Raw genomic sequence first — 16075 nt, 5'->3', positions numbered from 1 at the left:
ATTTATGTGATTCTGTCCGAAACCAAGAGCGTGCGCTTAATTCGTAAATTTCCCATGTGATTGTATTGTCAATCGACGATCCTCATATAGTATGCACCCATTTTAGCTACTTCCTCCGTTTTATTCTAGCATTTCCCACATTCATATTGATATTAATGAATCTAGACTAGATTCATTAATATCAATATGAATGTGAAAAATGCTATAATGACTTACATTGTGAAACAGAGGGAGTAAGACGGCGGTAGGAGTGCCATAATAGGAGAGTATTGCCCAAATACCCAAAACTTGTACACAGAACGGTAGCTGCACTTGTATAACAGCTGGCTGCAGATCAGCCAAGAACGCCATGAACTTAATTTTGTGTTTTACTAGTTGTAAGACTTGTATTCCTGTATCCTCCACCTCTTATTTAATGATTTTCATATCTTTAACAATATAGCATTAACACAGTTGTCTATGTTGTGTAGTTTCACATCACATCGTAGCTAGATTAATCATGCATGGTGATGTACGTTTTCGTGTACTTATTGTGAAACACATCGTTATGACTTATGAAAGGATCGGCAGAGCCCAGAAGTTATATTTTCATTATAAAAAAAATAGCACTTATTAATCAATATATTCCTGTTACATATGGTATGCAGTATTAATTTTTCTGCTCAAAACAAGTACCTCTATTGGCCGGTACAAATTACAATAATTTAACAGAAGGTGCTGCATACATATATCTTAAATTTCTCTTGGCTGCAAAACTGCTAAGAACTCCTGCAGCGACGAAGGTTTCTTATATAATTTTCTAACTAATGATAATAATCTTGAACCAGGTCGTCGTTACCGAGACCTTTTGGTTCCTAAATATAAATAGATTACTAATTAATCAAATTCCTCATGTAGAAGATATTGAGAGTCACATTGAAATCAACTAACTGGGAAGACGCCTCGGAAAATTCAGGTTTTCTGAACTGTTTTGGTGATTAATTTAGAAATGGTTTCCTGTACGTTCATGCTGGCTGGGAACAGAATGTATTTGAGGTGGGGCACCAATAGTAGGGTCATAGTCCAGGGAAATCAACTGGCGGAACAGATTTCTGTAACCACCTGAAAAAATAAATTAAAATTACATTATAAAAAATTAACTTTGTTGTTTAGGACATACTATATATGTGCGTAAAAACATCAAAATTCTCTTATATAACCTTACCACTCTGAGAAAAAGATGGTCTCTTGGTAAGTTGGTGGTAGCTGCCTACAAGGTTCTTGTAGCTCACTGCAAATAATTTGGTTTTCAATATCCTGGTGAGGTTAGTTAGCTTAAGAAAGAAAAAAATAAAAATCACAATAATATCATAGCAATAAAAAGTAATACACATCACATACACATAATCACACATGGATGTACAATAACACTCAAAGCAGATCTAGAAAAAGAAAATTGGGGGTTCTAAATATTCTTGGAGAAGCTTTAACAACCCCCAAGCCCTCATCCATGTCGAATAAAATAAGGGGCTCCAAGGTACAGGATCGACCCCCTAGAACTCATATTGGATTTGCTCCTAATAACACCCGGGAGAAAGTGAAAAGATTTGTATAAAAAGAGAAAGAGAGAATTTCTGAAGGAATTTACTGAAGTAATTAACGCGAAATACCACACTTCAAAAATCTCAAAAAAATGATGAAATAAATAGAAGAGACCAGTGCAAGAGAAAAAGTAACATAAGTACCAGCTTGAAAGGCCCCTTGACGTATAGCTAGTGATGGCGAGGTAAGCAGAGATGCCACACAGAAGAAGAAAAGAACAAGATGGGAGAAATTGCTCTTCATTTTCCTAGCAAGACGAAGAGTCTCTCTCTCTCTCTCTCTCTCTCTTTCTTGATTTTGCTTGTAGCTAATCACCGAAGATGCACGTGTTGTGTGATGAACAGAGCCACAACTTGACCTCTATTTATGCACGAGGCAATGCTGTCTTCTTAGGAATGCATTGTATTGTGCATTTAATTACAAAATCATCCGTGATTTTCCTTAATTAATAAGATGCCTAACCTTGCTTGATATGGTTTGCTGTATCGATCGTGTTGGCACGTGATGATTATAAATTTGCTGGAGGTTGCGCATTTCCGCAGCCATCTTAATTGATTACCATTGTTGGAAGAAAGCCCAATTGTTGTAACTACTCCAGAGGCTGGAGTGAACCGTGTGACAAAAAAATACCAGAGAGCGCCAGCGGCCCCCTCTAACAATAATATATTCACTTTTATATACAAATTTACTTTTAATCAGACACGTGCATCTAAACCATGCGTCTAACCGACGGCTAAAACAAGCTGAGCAGTTCAGTAAATTCACATCTTAAAAAAACAACCGACCATTGGGATGATGGACTAACCAACGGCACGAGAGTCCTGGTAAGAACGGGTGGTAGGATCACCAGGATTCTTGGGCTTTCTCAAGCATTATATAGAATTAAAATGCTCACTATCTCGCCATCTTAGGTGACGGGGCCTTGAGTAATCTGATATTCCTCTTTTAAGCCTATCTAAGACCTCGAAGGTTGACTCTTCGAAGGTCCCCTTTAGCCCTCCGAAGCCTCCCCATCCCTCAATCGGGGTGAACATTTGTTAAAATGGTTCAGGTTTCTCGGTTATCTATAATTTTGGTTTCTTATTAATATATAGCAATCATAGTGTTCGATAAGAAATAAAACCAAAATAAGCCGAAGCACGTCGGTTCGGTCTCTCGGTTTCCTGGCGAAGCTGCAGGGGTGGTGGGCACGCTGGAGCTTCGGAAGGTCGCTGCGGCGCTCGCCAAAATCTGGGAGATGGACACGTGTAAGGGCCGGCTAGGTGCTGCAGTACCCCCAAATTCCATTTTTTTTGAGCATCCGTTGCTCCCTTCTGTGCGCGCGTGACGTCCCACGGTTTTGATTCAATTCAATCACGTACAAACATTTTCTTTCATGTTGATACACATGGCTGCATCCATTCATATTTTCCCTGCGCGATGAGTTCTGCGCATCCATTCATCTTTTCCAACTCCCAGCTCATGTTAGTGTTGAGAATAAGACATATTTTCATGTGTAAAATATGATAATACCATATACTTAGTATATGAGAATATATCGTTTAATTAAGAAAATAACGCGGATAAAGAAAGAAATTATCTTCCCACAAATATAAGGTGTTAAAGTACTTGTCCAAAGATTCTCATACTATACAAATACCGTATTCGAGTATAGTCCATTGACAATCCCCACCTAGAAGAAACCGAAATAAGTAGTGGGGAATTGGAACCATCCATAGCCACCTCTCTACCTCCACCATCCTTGTCTACGGCCAGGGCCCGCACCTCCGTGCCAAGATCTCGCTGGCGAGCTCCTAGAAACAGACAAGGTAGACAAGGGCGGCGAGGGCTACCGCCGCGCGGGAAACCGAGGGAGGCGGATCGAGGGCTAAGAGCCCACCGAGGGTGCGGTGGAAGCAGCAGGACGGATGCCGGTGGCGCAACTGCTGTCTAGATGGAGACTACCGGTGGCGTGGTGGGCAAAGTCGCAGGGAGTCGAGGCCGAGGGGACGGGTAGAGGAGAAGAGCAGGAATGCGGTCGACGACCTCACCACCGTGCTCTCCGATGTGCAAGATGCCAACGCAGAGGTTGAGCGGCTAAGGGAGTCGCTACTCACGCGCATTCGCGCTGCTAAGGACGACGCCCACACGGCTAGGCAAGAAAACATCGAAATAAAGGGAGAATGAGGAGAAGTTGGGTCACTGAGATATGGGGTCCACCAATTTTTATTTATTTTTTAAGACTTAAATGCACTAACAAGTGGGTTCCACGCTAACTCAACCGCCACGTCAGCTAAAACAGGGAGCAATACTGTCTTGAGACCAAATGTGACTCGGTTTTATAAGTTGAAAGATGGGTTATACCTGGTATTGCGATAGGACAAATTACACACTCGGTGACAAATTGAGGACCTCGAGTGAACTTATTCCTCTCCCACATTCTAGTTAGTAGCAAATTTGTGTAAATGGGCTTTGGCCTATTGACGTTGGAAACACACCAGGAAGGCATTTGGACTAGCAGTGCAGTGCAGATACCTTAGATCGGTTGTTTGGGAACAGAAAACCGCGCAAAAAGAAAAACGGTATACCGAACAAAAGGAGAAATAAAAACGAAGAGAAAACGGAAAATCGAACAAACCACAACTTCGGCTCGGTGCGGTCTATTCTTCTGTTATCGGTATTTTTGTACCCACCCACCCCCGAAACACCCTGAAAATTTCCTAATTAAAATTCAGAAACAAAAAATTGCTTCTGCCAATTTTTTTTTGAAAATTTGCATCATGCTGGTTCTCTCGAATTTTATTCCTCCACTAGCAAAAATTCTTGTGCATTGCAAAACAGGTGAAAACAATTTTCACGATTTGTAAAAACTGTCAATTTAAATGACAAACCCAAATAAGAAAAACAATAGCAAAACAAAGTCGGAAATCACATATACCATTGAACCCGGTTATGCTCGCTTCATGCGTCATCACACGAAGAATTCTTTATGTATAGTTTTCCATAGCCTCATAAATCAACCAGGTGATTATTCCATAAGTTGAAGCATGTGTATTTTGCTATACCACATTGACCAAATATTGAAACTTTGAATATTCAATTAGTGAAAGTTTTTCAATGTAGATGAAAAACATTTGCAAAGCAACAAACTTGTTGCATACACACCTTAAACAATCATAGTTCCAAAAGAAAAATATTTACGAGGAGAGAAACTTGGAAGAGAAAAAATAGAGAAAAAAAGAGAAACGGAGGAAAAAAGATAGGAGATTGGCTGGAGAGGATCATAATGATTGGGAGAAAAGAAAAGAGAAAAAGAAAATAAAAAAGGGAAAGAAAAAAAGACGCCGATCGGTTTGTGCGGCGCCGAGTGAAGACACACATGACGGGGTGGCGGGATGGAGAGGGCCTGTTGGGTTGGGCTGGGAGGGGGAGGTATATAGTTAATTTATCCTCACGTCAAATTAGATATGGATGACTTAAATCCAACTTAAAAGCCAACTCAAACACGGATGATGCCCCAAACGAAAATATCTTCAATTTTTTATGACAACCAAATATTTATTTATTCAAATATAATATTAATTATTTTTCTAAATATATTTTTGGGTATTAAAACCCTTAAAGGGGTTTATTTTCTTTGAAAAAGGTTTAGTGTCAAAAGTCTGGTTTGGATCCCTGATAAGCCTAGCTCAATCCCAAGTGTTTGGTCTGCCCAAAAGTCTAAATCTCATCCCCTCTTTTATTTTTTCGCCCCAACTCGGCCAGGCCGATCGGGCCCAAGTGCCCAACAGCTAGCCACCAGCGTCGGGAGCAGCCGAGCCGAGCCGAGCTGACATGCCCGACGGAGGGGGGCGCTCATTGGCGATCAGTCGCGCCCCCCGCGCACCGCGCGATCAGTTTCTCACGTCTTAGTCTCTCTGTACAGTGCATGTATATACATATGTACTCCCTCCATATTTTAATGTATGACACCGTTGATTTTTTGACAAACGTTTGACCTTTCATCTTATTCAAAAAATTTATGTAATTATAATTTATTTTATTGTGACTTGATTTATCATCAAATGTTCTTTAAATATGACATAAGTATTTTTATATTTGCATAAAATTTTGAATAAGACAAGTGGTCAAACGTTGGTTATAAAGTCAACGGCGTCATACATTAAAATACGGAGGGAGTACTTTATATACATATATATAAACTTTATATACACGTATACAAAGTTTATACGTATGTATATGAAGTATATGTATATGTACATATATACATATATATATTTTTTAATATGTATATATTTTTAGTATAAAAAATATATACACATATATTAAGTTTGTATATGACGTATATAAAGTTTGTATTTTTTATACGTCATATACAAACGTTGTATATGTACGTATACAAAATATGCTAACCTATATACGTATATATACAAAGTTTGTATATGTACATATAAAAGAACACACATATAAAGTTATATACACGTATGCAAAGTTTGTATACGTATATATAAAGTTTGTATACGTAAAAAAAATAAAAATATACGGAAAGAAAAGTAGAAAAAAAAAGTGCGGCAAAAAAAAACCGTGGAAAGAAAAAAAACAGAAAAAACTAAAAAGAAAAAAGAAACCGATCAGAATTGTAGAGAAAAAAAAAGAAAAACCGCATGCCGCGCCGCCGTCCGCGCCCCCCTCTCTACGCGCGACACGCGTCCAGCCGCGCGGGGGAGGGGGCACGCGACTGTTCGCCCATTAGCAATCTCGCCCGACGGAGTCCAGCAGCCGTCATCCTTGTGCCGTGACCCAAACCAGCCCCGCCCCTTCGCTGCACTTCTCTCCCAGCCGAGCAACGCGCGCGCGTCCGTCGACCTCACCGCGGGTTAAGGGGAGGGCGAGGACGACACATTGAGGGCATGCTAACACGACCATCGTCACTCCCTCACGGACACGCACACGCGCGCCAACGATGACTGTAAAGCCTCCGTCCCTCGCCGCCTCTCACTTCTTTCTCCCCATCCACACCGTGTCGAACACCTGCCTCGCCTTCGCGCCGCAATGCCAATGTCGGGGCAAGCCAAGGGCCACGCCACTCCTACTCTCCTAGTCGTCCCCATGCCGTTGTCAAGATAACCCGTGGACGAACACCTCGCGCGTGTGGATGAACCGCAAGCCCAACCTTCACCGACCCATTCCTCGACGCCCGTGGTTTCGCCCATGTCTTCGCACGGCGTGCCACTTCCCGGCTTCCGCACGGTGAGCATCCGCCCTCCGAAATTTCCCTCTTTCCCCCACCCACACCGTGTTCATGTATGTTGCAGCCACCATGGCGTGGCACCGTATGAATGGCGTGTCACCTCGCCGGCTCGCCGCAAGCAGCCGCCACTGCGCCCACGCAGTGCACGGTCACCCGCTTGCCATGCGCTGTCCCTAGTCCTCCTGGCCAGAAGCCAATGTCGTGCTCCGCTCGAGTATCCGTATGTTAACAGCAATTTCTGGTAGAAAGATTCGGGGTTAAAGATAAAACTGAAGCGGACTTGGAGGAGATGATTTCGTTTCCAAAACAGAGTGCGCATCGGCTGGAGACGACTGTTTCGTTTCTTAAGCGGATTTACAAATCGACTAGAGACTGTATCGACCGATACAAAATCAGACTTGGTTAGCCGATACAGATATCATTGAGTTCGTATTGGGTTTGATTCAAACTTCAAAGATATTGCCAAGCAAGGATGGAGTTCGGGATAGGCAATCCCTTTTATCTATTAGTTAGGGTAATAAGTCGTTTACTTTAAGGAGTTTGTGCTAATAGCCCGCCTAAGGACTTGTTTGTTTACTCTGTAACTTAGACAAGTTTGTATATTTTGGGTATAAATAAATGCATGGGGTCCTGTAAGGAAAAAAACAACAGTTTAATACACTCTTGACCAGTTCTTGTTCCGAGACGGGGTATCGGCTTCGATTTTCCGGTAAGAGGTACAACTTGTCACAGTGGTTCGTATCGGCGGAATTAGTATATCATTTTAGATGTTCTAATCTATCTTATACAACTATTGATTATCATATATCTTAGTTAATCTAAATTGATGGCTCAAATTACCTGTATCAGCTAGGCCTTTTCTAGGGTTTTGTCGGTATCAACTAAATCGTTTTGTCAATCTAAATTAGCTAAGGTATCCACCGCTCTGAAAATCAGTAAAAAAAAAAAACTTGATTGTTTAGACTTTATGCTTCTTTTCATACTTAGTGTTGCATCAATTAAGTTTGACCTACTAAGTCATGTTTAGAATCATAAAAACTAACTTGCTTCTTAATTGCCAATAGGGGTAGAATCGGGGTTCCGGTCGATCTTATCTGGTATAACTGTTTCGCTTCTTTTAATATATTTAATCTTGTATTTCATGTTATATTTGTTCCTTATATAAGTATCACCCTATTTTATATATATCAAGCATGTATATAATCTTGGCTAGATCATATTTGCAGATTGGCACTTGTTTGGTATATTTACTTAGATTGGTATTCTTGTATAAGGATGTATCGAAGCATTAGTCGATATGGTATCTTTCTTAACCTAAATACTGTATCATCGGCTATGATTCAAGCACATGTAATCTTTAATTCATCTGATCTAAGTTAAGAGAAATCCATACTGTCTTAATTAGGTTTGATTTATATTGCCTGCCTTCATCTTACATAAAGATTGAATTAGGGATTGCATGATTGATTACATGTCTAGTCGATGAAATAAGTTTTAAGTTTGCTTATCTTTATTCATCCTACACTTTACAACTGATTCGATCAAATTGCATCAGCTAGGTCACTACGGCTTACCGGCCGATTGGTTATCGTATTCTAACTTTGTTTTATCAATTATTTTTTTTGGTTGCAGGATCAAACCAATTGGCATGTCCTGAACATGAAAGCGAGATTTGGACTCTCTAAGGCCACAATGTTAGGTCTTTCTTTTAATTTTGGTTGGTTTGATTGTTTTATCTTGGATTAAGACTTTATAAGTGTGCTACTTTTTGTAATAATTGGCTGTAGCTCTTCGGAGTAAAGGCCGGGATGCTTCATTCCATTATCTTAAAAAAAAGGCCACAATCAATGTTTGTGCATCAACACCATACCCCTAGACGCCGGAACGGCCGCGCCGCCATAGCACACGCGCACACCGCTCGTCAGTGTAGTTCTCGATTTTTTTTTATACATTTTTTTATTAAAATATTTACAAAAATAATTTTTTTGTTTCAAAAATTTACAAATCTAATCGCCTGCCGCCCTTTGGGAGGGCGATTTTTAAAAATCGCCCTTCCAGTGGGCGGCAAGGGACCTAAATGCAAATTTTCCAGCACAACTTGTTAGCTCTATGATTTTACAATTTAAAATTATATTATATAAAGTCAGATGAAATAAAACTTTATATAAAAATTGTAGAGCTCAAGGAGATCTACAACTTTGTAGTTAACAACTTTTTCATTTAATATGTTTTAGATATCCAAATATTCGTTACAAAATATAAAACACATTTAAAAAAATCTCAGATCTACATTTCAAACGACATTGGATGGAGATAAACTTTATATAAAAATTGTAGATCTTGATGAGATCTATAACTTTGTAGTTTATCACTTTTCCATTTAAAATCATTTGGAGTATCGAATAAGCATTATTAGTTTTTATGCCATTAAAACCGGTGGAAAAGGTTTGAATACAAATAAAAATTTTGTATTTAGGTCCCTTGCCGCTTTCTGGAAGGGCAAAATCACCCTCCCAAATGGCGGCGGGTGATTAGATTTGTAAATTTTCAAAACAAAAAATTATTTTTGTAAATATTTTAATAAAAAAATGTATAAAGAAAAAAAAATCGTCTCCTTCGAATTCTTGGCGCCCCCGGCCTTTATTGTCAGTCCAAGTGAACTCTCGCAGCGCACTTTATTACACAGGCCATTCAAAGTAATTTAGGCCCATGTTTAGCAGCTTTCAGCCCTTCAGCACAGGGTTGCTCACACAATATATCGGCCCATCTTGCATTGTATGTCTAGGTTAATTTGAATACCTTTGGTTATAACACATGCATGCTTTGCTACTGGCACTGCTAATTAATTAGGTAGCTTAGGGATCTTTTGAATGTGATTTTTTTTCTGAATTTTAAGGAAAAGGAACTGCTTCGTATGCAATTCTTGCAAAAAAAAAATGTTGTACGTTCCAAGGTAGCCCTTAACATCAACAAGGAAAACTAAAAAGCCAATCCAATAAAAGCTATACATATTTCAACATCCACAACCACAAGTGACAAAAGTATCAAATAGATTTAGTAGTGTACATCTGTGCTATATGTTCATAGAGTAAGAGTGCGATCCACGAACCTACTTATGGGTCAAATAAATCGCAGAGGATGGGTTTTAATTCATTATTAGAAAAAACAAACAAACAGAGCGATATCCTATTTTCCACGGAGAGGCAACTCCGCGACACCGCGAAACTTTGAACCTCACACAGCTGGGGGTGACACAAAATGCCATTTCCAAGTGCTGTTCATTCATGCCCAGCAATGAAATTGCTGGTAGCAGCTAGCTAAGCCAGATTCCTCTGATCAGTTAGATAGCAACAACATTGGGGCTGGCTTATCATGCATAGGACGGCACTGATCATCCAGCCAGCCAGCTAAGCTATACCTTGCCCCAATTAACCTCACCAAATCATCATCATCTCTCATCCAATTCCTCTCCTGCTTGCATTGTCCTCCTCTGAATCATGTGCAGATCGATCAGGAGCAAAGCAGCAGCAGCAAACCGCATGGCGACATTCTGTTGGTAGATGCAGATGCTAGCTGCTGCTAGCTGCAGACTGCAGGCATATGCCCCTGTCGAGTACACTATGCTGCAATCAGAGCGTTAGGTGCGTGTTACTGACTTACTGCTGCAGTGTGATCGATGTCCATGGTCCATGCATGTGGCTCCTTGAAATGCCATGATCTGAAGATCTTGGGGGGAACAGTGCCAACAACTGTTTAGGCTGCTTGTTTGGAATAATAATGCGACTTTGGTCATGCTTTATTACATTGGAATTGAACTATTTCATGTTAGATTCGAGTAGTAGTAGTTTACAAGGGTTATTATGATCTGATACAAGCCAAGAACAGCTTTGATCCTTTTTCAGAAGAAACCTCCGAAAAGGACAAGGATCGAGTAGTTCATGCTTTTCATTAAGAAGGGCAGGCAGCTTGGTCCTTAGATTGGGCCTTCTTTTCTTGTGTGCTATAAGCTTGGTACCATCTGCAAAATTATGTGCATTAATTTGCTGAAATGGGGTATGTTTAGGATGAAACTGGATCCAACACAAAATAGTTGGAACATAAATTTTCTCTAAGATGGAAAAGGAAATTATTGGAATATACTACACAATTCAAGTATAGAATATGGATCATACTTAACTGAATGTGTAGGAAATCAATCAGTTTTTGTGATATTGATGTTAAATTGTAATTTGCTACAAAGTACAACTTGCAGGTTGCAGCAGCGACCATATCATGAATTATGAAGGCATTGAATTTTTCGATTCAAGACATCGATTTCGCTCCGAACAATTGTTATCATTCATATCCTTTTCGAGCACGGATATATCTCTTTCAAATTGAGTATTATGGAATTCATGTAGCAGATATAGACCAAAGGAAAATGTGTTCAATTTCCAGCCATGCATATATAGCCTTGTTGTACTTGAAGAGAAAAAAAAATGCATATGAATGCAATTAAAGAAAGAAAGTGAACACCTTTAGGCACACATGGTTCTGATTAATCTTTTTCACTTCTTCTGCTTCTTCTCCTAGTTAGGGCCACACAGAGTACTGTTTGTGCATTGGATGGATCATTGGAGCCCTAAAAGGCATGAAAAGGACGCTTGCTTATGGAGGCCATCATGAGCCAGTGTGTGACACGACCGACATAGTTATGATTAAACCACCCTTAATCGTACGCTAATTGAAAATTACATCTTCTTCTTGGGATCTCTCTTTTTATATTTTTCTTGAATATTTTTAAGGATGGTTTCGTAAGCAAGCAACCAAGACGGTTACAATAACCCAACGAGCAACAAATGGACAGTTGGTGGTGATGCATGATCCATAGGTCATAAATTTGCCAAAACTATACAAATAAAGGACCGGCATATAGTCAGTTTTGATTAGGCGATTAATTAACCTATCAGTATAGGCTGTCTTTAGTTTCCCCTATTCCCAACTTTCCATCACATCAAAAACTTTCCTACACACATAAACGTTCAATTTTTTTCCAAACTCCCAATTTTCTTCAAACTTCCAACTTTTTTCAGGAACTAAACACACCCATAATCATGTTAGGTTAAACATACGACATTCAATACCATTTTATCATATACTATATATATACTAGTTTTCATTATTAATTATAGTTGTGATATAATATGTATTTCTAAACCATGTTTGAAATATGAGGAAGTTTTCCGTTTCTCACTTAATCGAACCATTTCGCTCTGAATTTTCCACAAAACTTCAGTGATTCAAACAGGACTACTTTAAATGTATTTGTCTATATCCCATTTAGTATATAGTGTACCACAAAAGAAAGGAATTGAAGGGTGGTGGATGTGTGTGCATGGCATGTACTGGTACTACTATATAAGTTACAATGTAGCAACCTTTGGAAGGTTCCTAGTTGCTGCACATGATGAAACAGTGCCCTTTTCGGACCACTTTTGCAGCAGCATCCAAAGAAGCCGCCATTCATGCAGCAGTTGGGGCTCTTTGGGGAGAAGCTAAGTTTAGAGTACTTCTAAAATGATGATCACCGTATCTCCCGTACTCCCCACATTAATTTGGTGTACATGACACCAATTTGTAGATATATCGCTTTTGATGATGATGCCAACAAAAACATGGTGTACAAATCAAACTAGTGCCAAAATTTATGTGACTCTAGTGCTCTCAACATCATTTCCAATTTCACGAAAGAAAAAGGTTGTTTTATTTTTGCAAAAGTATATATTACTGTTCAAATGGAAAAACAAACGGCAAATTTGGGACAAGCTAGTGCAGCAACAGATAAATCAAATTTGCTGTTCTTTCTTTCTTAATATTTCAACCCCGAATTAATTAATTTGCAGGTAATTTCATCTCTTCTCAGTTTTTCGTTCTTTTTTTTTTGGCAAGATGGGTAGATATATAATTGTTGCATCGCATTCAAACTTCAAAGTACGTAAGAAGAAAAGTTTCACTACCCTTAATTTCTGCTTTGGTGGTGATCAGCAATAAGGACTAAAGGTACAATTTGGTTAATCATCCGTTCAGTACGTAAGGTGAGTACAATTGCTGTTGTACGTGTATATATGTGTTGACCCATGCTGGCTGTTTCTAGATATCTCTCTCTTTCAAGTTTCAACACCAACTCTCACGTGCTAACAACGCGCTATATAGGCGACTACATGGCGTCGATTTATAATTCAACTCCCTAATTAATTCTGTTTTATCAATTGTAAGTAGAGAAAAGCGTGTGAATGCATGGTGTGGTACAATATACTACTCCCTCGATTTGTTTTATATTATAGGTCTTTTTGATTTTATTTTCCTAAATTAAACTTTAACCCAAAACAAATATATTATTAAAAATATATTCAACGTTAGATTTAGATAAAACTAATTAATTTCAAGAAGGCTCATCTGATGTACGTCAGAGGAACATGGGTCATTGACGTGTGAGCCCATGTCGGTGGGTTCTACCTGTCAGAGACTCGCGTACTTATGATTTTACATCATTGGAGCCACATCCAATTAATTTGGTATTTTAGATGTTCCTAAATTTTCAATAACCTTGATCAAACCTAAAAAGTTTTTAAAAAATAAAGCGACTTGCAATATGAAACCAATAGAGTATATGAAAATTTTTAATGATATAAAGTGTCTTACAAGTCAAATCTAAAAGGGAAATGTAAAGCATGGGCCAATAGTAGTCACAGTTTCTGAGGCGTGTGAAGATTAAAATCATAGCATATCATAAAACATGTCTTGGATGTTGTAGGATAATTACTTCAGACTTAAGGTGAAAATAATAGTTAAGCTTTTTTTGCGGGGAGTTAAGCTTAATTTGAGCTTGCTTACCTAGGTAAACAAGCTAGCGATATACTCCCTCCGTTTCACAATGTAAGTCATTCTAGCATTTTCTACATTCATATTGATGTTAATGAATTTAGACATATATATTTGCATAGATTCATTAGCATCTATGTGAATGTGAGCAATACTAAAATGACTTACATTGTGAAACGGAGGAAGTAGCTATATCTTAATTTGCTCCGTTCGAAATCACACACTCTACTCAATGATTGGAAAATTGTGGCACATGCTATGCATATTGGTGGTCACGTCACACAAGATAAACAAAAGAATATATTACCGGGCGTAAAGTGTAAACAATATATTAGCCCCATGCATAAAGTGTAAAGGTAGTCACCATTAGTGGAGTCAATGTAATAAACATACAATGGGAGAGTGCAATATAATTATAATTTACAGCCCAAAGGCTTGCTGTAGCATAATTTTTTTTTCTGCTGATTGAAGTGTGTGCTACATAAATATTGTATTGGATCGTTATATACCCTCTGTTTATCGTGAAATTTTTTTACTTGTTGGAAAGCTTATGGAGTCTACTTTTAGATGATTTTGGTCCCATGTCAAAATTCCTACCGAGCTGCCGGGAATCTACAAAACAAGCCACGTATCCCATCCAATTCGAATCTGATTTGGGTTTTTGGGTCTTGTAACTGTGTCATGGGTTTAGCCCAAGGGGGTGTATGCCCTAGGGCAACCCTAGGACATCCCTAATCATATTTAGTCAGTAGCTGTCATCGTTTAGAGTCGGGTTTTGCTTAGATTAATCTGTCAAGAACAGTTTCGCTGCTAGATCGGTTTGTGGAACCCTAAATTCGAGTGCTTAACCATTCATATGCAATTGTGTTGCAATCTATCTTGTTCTTACTTGTTCTCAGTGAGGTCAACCGGGTTTCGGCACGGTTGATAACCAAAGGAGGCGTAGTGCTGCGATTGCAGGGCTCAGTAGAGTGTTCATTCAGAAGCCGGATCAAGTTGTGTCGCGACTCCGTCCAAATCGACTGTTTATTAATAACTATCGGAAGATCGGGATTTAACATCCCTCATCAGTTAATATTGATACGCTCTGATCCGTTGACATGCATATGTACTTTAGTTGACCCCACGTGCCATTGATACATGAGGATGAATTGTTGATTTTCTATATATCTGAATTGCGGGTATATTATCCAGTCCTCTTGCTAATACTTTATATTTGCGTGTCAAAATGAAGCGCAATTAGCCATTTTCTCTTTGTACACACATGTTCCTTGAAAAATTCTTGGAAAATTGTTTTTAAAATGGAAATTGAATGGAGGTACAGCAAGAAATTTTAATTAGTGTATGAGAAATGCTGGGAATTTAATTTCTTCATAATCTAATAAGCTGAAACCATCCTTATCAAGAGGATGACAACAACTAGATTTGTTGGTTACGACGGATTAATAAAGACGTCAGCACCACGTTTTGTGCAACTATGATATATTAAATTTTCTCAGATCTTTATTAACCCTATAAATATACAATTCAAACGCACATATTTAACGCATATACTACCACGATCCCACCACTAAACATACTCATGCATGCTAAAAGATATTGGGCATATACATCTTAACCGAGGAGTTAAAATTAATTGGCAAATCCCAGTTAACTGTAAATGTAGCTTTGGACTCACAGCATGACCAAACAATAAGCTGCATCGTTTGCTTTTCAACTTATTGGCCATAATTAAAATTTAATTTTAAATCTTAAATTTATAGTTGATTTTGATTTTTTTTCATCGTAGTTTATTTTTTTTAACATTGACTTTAAGTCATTGAAAATACATTCACAAATATTTTTTACGCTAATAAACAGTATGGCGTATAATTACCTATAGGTGAAACGTGGGGACTGCAACACTAGGAAAATAAATTAAAGCCATTACAAATTAACTAACGTTTGAAGAGCTTATTTTCACGATTTTAAAAAGGCCACGAGAAATTAAGATATCCTTCTACGTGCGTAATAATCCAGCCAACACATTTATATAATACTAGAAAAGAAAACAAATAAGAAACAAAAACGAAACTAAGGACCTGTTTGGCACAGCTCTAGCTACAGCTCCACCCCTTCTGGAGTTGGAGTTCAACCAAACAGTTTCAGCTCCACCAAAATTAGGAGTGAAGCTGGGTGGAGCTCTCTCACAAAATGAACTGGAGTTGTGGAGCTGGGCAACCTAGCTCTACTCCAGACCTAACTTCTGAAGTTAAATTTAGGAGTTGAAGCTATATCAAACAGGCCCTAAGCGACAAGATTGGTTGGATAAATTTCGGTTATTATAGTATAGTTTGAAGGCGGTCCGAATCCGATCCAGCGATGCTCTCCAATGATGCGATGCACCCGACGGACAGTGTTGTC

General features: G+C 38.7%; 1 long non-coding RNA gene across 1 annotated transcript; it reads right to left on the bottom strand.

The window, feature by feature from the left end:
- Positions 1 to 585: 585 nt before the first annotated feature.
- Positions 586 to 1909, bottom strand: LOC107279751 (uncharacterized). Its single transcript, XR_001542062.3, has 3 exons — positions 1725 to 1909; positions 1205 to 1270; positions 586 to 1101 (listed from the first exon to the last, which is right to left on the bottom strand). It is a non-coding gene; the product is annotated as an uncharacterized lncRNA (long non-coding RNA).
- Positions 1910 to 16075: the final 14166 nt, after the last annotated feature.

The sequence above is a fragment of the Oryza sativa genome, chromosome 12, assembly GCF_034140825.1.
Source record: "Oryza sativa Japonica Group chromosome 12, ASM3414082v1".
Classification (NCBI taxonomy): Eukaryota; Viridiplantae; Streptophyta; class Magnoliopsida; order Poales; family Poaceae; genus Oryza; species Oryza sativa.
The sequence above is the reverse complement of the archived record's forward strand: the minus strand, read 5'-3'. Positions and strand labels throughout refer to the sequence as shown.